This window comes from Capra hircus, chromosome 16 (assembly GCF_001704415.2).
Source record: "Capra hircus breed San Clemente chromosome 16, ASM170441v1, whole genome shotgun sequence".
NCBI lineage: Eukaryota > Metazoa > Chordata > Mammalia > Artiodactyla > Bovidae > Capra > Capra hircus.
The window spans coordinates 59,732,780-59,739,746 of record NC_030823.1 but is presented as its reverse complement, the minus strand read 5'-3'; positions in this window follow the sequence as shown (position 1 = coordinate 59,739,746).

The following is a 6,967-nucleotide window of genomic DNA, read 5'->3' as shown; positions in this document are numbered from 1 at the left end:
CCAACCTAGATAGCATGTTCAAAAGCAGAGACATTTCTTTGCCAACAAAGATCCATCTAGTCAAGGCTATGGTTTTTCCTGTGGTCATGTATGGATGCGAGAGTTGGACTGTGAAGAAAGCCGAGTGCAGAAGAATTGATGGTTTTGAATTGTGGTGTTGGAGAAGGCTCTTGAGAGTCCCTTGGACTGCAAGGAGATCCAGCCAGTCCATTCTAAAGGAAATCAGTCCTGGGTGTTTTTTGGAAGGACTGATGCTAAAGCTGAAGCTCCAGTACTTTGGCCACCTCATGTGAAGAGTTGACTCATTGGAAAAGACTCTGATGCTGGGAGGGATTGGGGGCAGGAGGCAGAGGATGAGATGGCTGGATGGCATCACGGCCTCGATGGACGTGAGTCTGAGTGAACTCCTTGAGTTGGTGATGGACAGGGAAGCCTGGCGTGCTATGATTCATGGGGTCACAAAGAGTCGGACACGACTGAGCGACTGAACTGAACTGAAGTGATTTTGAGTGATACATCATTTCATATGCTTGTTGGCCATCTGCATGTCATCTTTGGAAAAATGTGAAATTACTATTTTTGACTGAAGCCCTAAGGCAAACTGATAGCAACAACCAGAGTCAATTACATGACAGGCCTCCAAGAAGCACATTTTCAAAGGAGAACTATGATTCTTCATATAACTTCACCAAAGAGCCTTCAACTTGCTCACTGATATCAAGGAATTCATAGATTATAGATTCAGAGGCTTTGAGGGAGAGATTTTTGGCAAAAAAATAGGCAGTGGGGTACAGAGGTAGCTTCTTCCTTACCTCAGGCTACTGAGAGAGGAGCTCTGAGGAGACGACACGGAGAACTAGATGTGTGCTCCGGAATTTGGACACCAGAGCAGCCTAAGGCTGGAATTGGGCCTGAAAAAAGAACAACTTCTGTGTCTGAGTATCTGATGCTACTTGTGAAATCAAGTTTTCCTTGCTCTGAAAGGGGAGTCAGAGATTAGTGAATCCCAGGAACCAGAGATGGGACCTGAAATAGAAACCCATGTCATTAGTATTCCACTAGTCAATTTAAGAACTGACTCGACTTAAGCAAAGGGGGGAGGATATACAACATTTGCTTACACACTCATAAACTATTTACAGAGGTGCAGGGGAGAGTGCAACACTGACGGTCAATGTGGAAGGAGACTAATGACAGGGAGTAGAGGGAGACATGTCAGTTGTACTCCTTTATATTTTTTAAAATTTGAACTTTTTTTGAAGGAAATTTTCATGGTTTTATTGTATCAGGAGGGACTGAAATATCTGAACAAATCAATATCTGGGTGGGGAGGCAGCTGCTTTCTCCTTCACTTCTTTGGGTTACTAAAGCAACTTGCCAGTAAAAAATGTGAATATACTAACCATTCAAAAAACAAATATTGGGTTAGCCAAAATATTTGTTCAGGTTTGTCCATAAGATATTCTGGGGAAATTGAACCATTTTTCAGCCAATCCACGATTTTAAAATAAAGTATAGTATTTTCCTTTTAAAAAGAAATTAAAAGTGAAGGAATCCTCCCAAGACGGCAGCCTGAAATCCAGAGAGAAAGAAGAGTATATGTCCAGGAATGGAAGATGAGGGGATATTGGGAGTGGTCAGCTGAAGGGGACACAAGACACCCACCCAGGGAGTTGCAGCTATGGTGACCAGGCAGGAGAACCTTTAAAGAAGCCAGAGAAGTACTCCAAGAGAAAGGACTGGCTTTAAACATTTACCTTACAACAGTACCAGTCAGGTGAGAATGTTCTCCTAAGCCTCATAGCTCTCTGCTGCCTCCTTGACTTCCTGCCTTCCTCCCCTGTTTAAGCAGCAAACCTGAGGAAAGGGAGACAGTCCAGATAGAAAAAGAAAAGCACTTTACTCCCTCCATGGAAGGAGACAGCACAAATGCAGGAAGCCCTAGATAGGAGGGAAGTAGAAGCCATACTTTTGAGTAAGGATAGAAATGTTGATTCATAAATTGGACTGGATGTTTTATTACTGAATTAACATTGTTTGCCAGCTTATGTGATTTAATACTTTTTATTAACTAAATTGATCAGAAAAGTCATGAGAACTTCCTGAGCTTTATCTAGGAGTAAGAGAAGGATTTCCCTCACAGAATAGATTTAGAAGGACAGTGCAAGGATGATGCTGTTTTTATTATTGTACCCCTAAGTCTTGCTTATTTAGCAGTCAGTTACATGAACTTTACAACTGGAGATAGGTCCTGAAAGAATCTGAGCCAGCAAAGAGTTAGAAAAGCAGAAAGTTTGTCATATGTGCATCAGTAATATTCCACAGGCAAGAGTGGAATGATCAACAGTGGGGAAAGAAAGAGAAGGAGGAGATTTAAAAAGCAATAGTGGAGGACTTCCCGGGTGGTCCAAAGGTTAAGAATTCGCCTTTCAATGCAGGTAGTGCAGTTAAGATCCCTGGTCAAGGGGCTAAGAGCCCACGTACCTCACAACCAAAAAAAAAAAAAAAAACCCACAAACCAAAACCCAAAACATAAAAATCAGAAGCAACATTATAACAGATTCAATAATTACTTTTTAAAAATGGTCCAAATCAAAAAATAAATAAATAAATAAAAACAAGAAAAAGCAATAGCTGACATAGTTCATCTTTAGAAAAAAGAACTAAATAAAAAAAGGAAGATTAGTAGCAATGGTCCAGAAAAGTTCAGTGATTTAAGAAACAACTGAAAACCAATTTTTAAAAGTGGCAGCCATTTGCAACATCGATGGAACTTGAAGACATTATGCCAAGTGAAATAAGTCAAACAGAGAAAGATAAATACTGTATGTTCACAACAGATACAACTATCAAATAATAATATTGTTTACCTAAAACTAATACATGGCATCACTAACTCGATGGACGCGAGTCTGAGTGAACTCTGGGAGTTGGTGATGGACAGGGAGGCCTGGCGTGCTGTGATTCATGGGGTCACAAAGAGTCAGACACGACTGAGTGACTGAACTGAACTGAACTGAAAACTAATACAATGTTATATGTCAGTTATATCTCAATAAAAAATAATTTTAAAATTCTTCTAAATGGTGAGATGCTCTGCATCATTAGCAATTATGGAAAGACAAAATAAAACCATAATAAGAAACCATCTGACACCACCAGATTAGCAAAGATTTAAAATATAATAATACCACATGTTGGTAAAGCTATGAAGCAATGGGAATTTCTATTCACTTCTGATAGCTGTGTAAATTGATTCAATGATTTGGGAGACTGGTTTGGAAATAGGCAGTAAAGTTGATGATATCCCTATGAACCAACAATTTCACTGAAAGTGGCCCACATTCTCAAACTTGTTGTTACTGAACCACAATAAGATAAAAAGCTTATGAAAGTGAAAGTCACTCAGTGGTATCTGATACTTTGTGACCCCATGGACTGTAGCCTGCCAGGCTCCTCTGTCCATGGTATTCTCCAGGCCAGAATACTAGAGAATACATTTCCTTCTCCAGGAGACCTTCCTGACCCAGGAATCAGACTGGGGTCTCCTGCATTACGGGCAGATTCTTTACCAGCTGAACTATGAGGGAAGCCCCAAAAGCTTGTGCAAGGATATAAATCAACTGCATCACTAAGCACACTGCCTAGGTGAGCTGACCTTTTTTTTGGCAATAAAACTTTCCTGATGAAAGAAATGGTACATTGATATATATTCTGATACAAGTTCCTTATTTCAAACTTCTGTTAACTTCTATAAGAAGTGCATAGACAAGTGCATAGACGAGTACAAGAGATTTTATGAAAGCATTGTTTATAATCTCAAAAATGGGTAATAATAGGTCCACTAGTACGAGAATGGGTAAGTAAGCTGGGGAATAGTCATACAATAAAACCAAGCAGCAATGAAATTAAATTAAAGAATGAATCTCACAAATAGAGATTTTAAAAAGCAAATTGAAAAAGGGTATATACATAATTTGTTGTTGTTGTTCAGTCAGTAAGTCATGCCCGACTCTTTTGTGAGCCCATGGACCGTAGCCTGCCTGGCTCCTCTGTCCATGGGATTTTCCAGACAAGAATACTGGAGTGAGTTGTCAGTTCCTTCCCCAGGGGATCTCCCCAACCCAGGGACTGAACTCAAATCTTCTGCTTTGGCAGGCAAATTCTTTACCACTGAGTCACTGAGGAAGCCCTTACTTACATAGTACCACTACCATAAAACTCAAGAACGTGTGCGATTTTGGTATAGCTTACTTAGGAATACACACAATTGTAGTGAAATATTTTTAAATATCAAGGAATGTATGTGCTTAGTTGCTCAGTTGTGTCTGACTCTTTGTGACTCCATGGACTGTAGCCTGCCAGGCTCCCCTGTCCACGGGGATTCTCCAGGCAAGAATATTAGAGTGGGTTGTCATGTCCTTCTCAAGGGGATCTTCCCAACCCAGGGACTGAACCCAGGTCTCCTGCATTGCTGGCAAATTCTTTATTGTCTGAGCCACCAGGGAAGCCCAAATATCAAGGAATAAAAAAATACCAAATTCAGAAATGAGATTACTTCTGAGGGAGCAGAAGGAGAATCAGTGTGTGATGGGGTGAAAACAGGAAGCTTCAACTGTGTTGATAATGTTTTATTTCTCAAGCTGGGTGTGGATATATGGATGTGTTATTATTATTACTCAGAGCCCTTTTATATTCAAAATATTAAATAGCACATGTTAAAAATAAAAATAAGCAATTTAAAAATCCTTGTGGGGAATGTGAGGAAGGACAGCACAAAAATGTAATTTCACTCAGTAGAAATGGTATCTTACAAAATTGGGGCTCAAGAAGCTTTTCACCTTTTCAACACTGGACAGAAAAGCACAGTCATTCTTTTCATCAAAGTTTAAGCCAAGAAAACAATTTATGTCCAAGAAAAAGCAACAGTAACTTCATTGCGGGTAAATTAGTACCGGTTCAAGTAAAAAATGGGGCTTCCCAGGTGGCACAGTGGTTAAAAAAAATCTGCCTGCCAGCGCAAAAGATGCAGGAGATGAGGGTTCAATCCCTGGGACCGGAAGATCTCCTGGAGAAGGAAATGGCATATTTTATATATATATGGGGAGAGAGAAAGAGGGAGAGAGATTTATTTTAAGAAATTGGTTCACATAGCCATGGAGCCTGGCAAGTCCAATATCTGAGAGTAGGCCGATAGGCTGGAAACCCAGGGAAGAATTCAATTTAAAGGCAGTTTGCTGGCAGAATTTCCTCTCTGTGGGACCTCAGTCTGTTTTCTCTTTAGGTCTTCAACTGATCAGATGAGGCCCACCCACATCATGGAGGGTGATCTGCTTTACTCACAATCTACTTATTTGATGTTAGTCTCATCAAAGAAGTAACTTCATAGCAATATCCAGACTGCTGTGTGATAAAATAGCTGAACACTATTTTATGTGGCCTAGCCAAGTTGACATATGAAATTAACCATCACACAAGTCTTTATGCCACCCCAGCTAACACAACTGAAGCAGAGACAAGTCCTGCCCAATCTGGAGACTTCTGAGCAGTATTTTTATTTAACCTACTAAATTTCTGGATAATGTGTTATGCAACATGAATAACTGGACATTAAATTTATAAAACATAGTCTACTTGTGTATGCATTTGTTACATCATTCATTTTTATTTTTACATTTGTTTTAGGTGAGAGTGATACTAAAATTTATAATGTGCAGTCAGGTTTGGAGCAAATAAGAATGAAGCAGGGTCACAGCCCCCCCGCCCTCACCACCACCTCTTTTGGGATGGGGATAACAAGCTCCTTAGCTGTTAAATCTTATAAATCAGTTTATTGAGGGACAGCAGTTTTTCAGCAACTCATACAGAACTATTTTAATATTTAAACAACTAAACTAGTACAGACTAGTTAGACATCAGCTGAGAATTAGGTATAGTACTTTATGGCAGTGTTTTCAGTGGGCTTTGGCCTATTTGTTTAATGATCCCAATAGCCCTAGAAGAAATATATGGCAAGAATTTGCCTTTGCTGAGGATCCACTGGGTCACCTCGGCAGAATCCCTTTTTCACTGGACAAACAGGAGGTGTAAGTCTATGCATTGTGTTTCTCATGGTGGATGCCACTCAGTCCTGAGACCATGACTCAGCTCAGAGGAACTGCCCTGGGATTTTGAGATTCTATGAGAGGGCACACAATGAGACCTATTGCTGATTAGAAATACATCATGTGAGAATATGTCTTCGAGTTCTCTGAGAATTCAGCCATTCAAGTCACAGATAGAATACACCAATAAGGCAGCAGTGTTGTCTATCTCAGTGAAAAAAGGACATAAAATCTGAGCTCAGCCATGGCTCAGAATACTCTCTTCTTAAATGTAAAAAGTTACCTGACCATTGCAGAAAGCCATAGCTTAGAAGAAAGTTCTTATTAAATAGGACCTAGTAAGAGCTGGACACGACTGAAGCAACTTAGCAGCAGCAGAAAAATGAAAACAGAGACCTTCACTTAATTTACTTACAACCTCTTGTTGAGTAAATGTTAAAATATTATCTCTGTCTATTGCTAAGGAAAAGATTTAATCCTGCCTGGGAAAGTGAGATATCATGCTTCAGAAAGAAATAAGAGAGGTTTTCAATGTATGCTGTAGCTAAATGAGTTTAGCAACAAACAACCCAAATTGGCTCAGATTTACTTTTGGATGGTCTGGAAATTTATTTTTGAACTTCAAAAAATATCTTAATGGGAATTCCCTGCCTGTTCAGTGGATAGGGCTCAGTGCTTTCATTGTGGGGACCTGGATTCATTCCCTGGTTGGAAGACCAAGAACCCTTAAGCCATGCAGCACAGACTGAAAAAAGGGTCTGAATATCCCCATTCTAAATAATCTATAGATACAATTAACTTTGCACAAACCAGTTGCTGAGAATAAAAGCCTTGTGATAAAATACCTCAGGGTTTACAAGGAC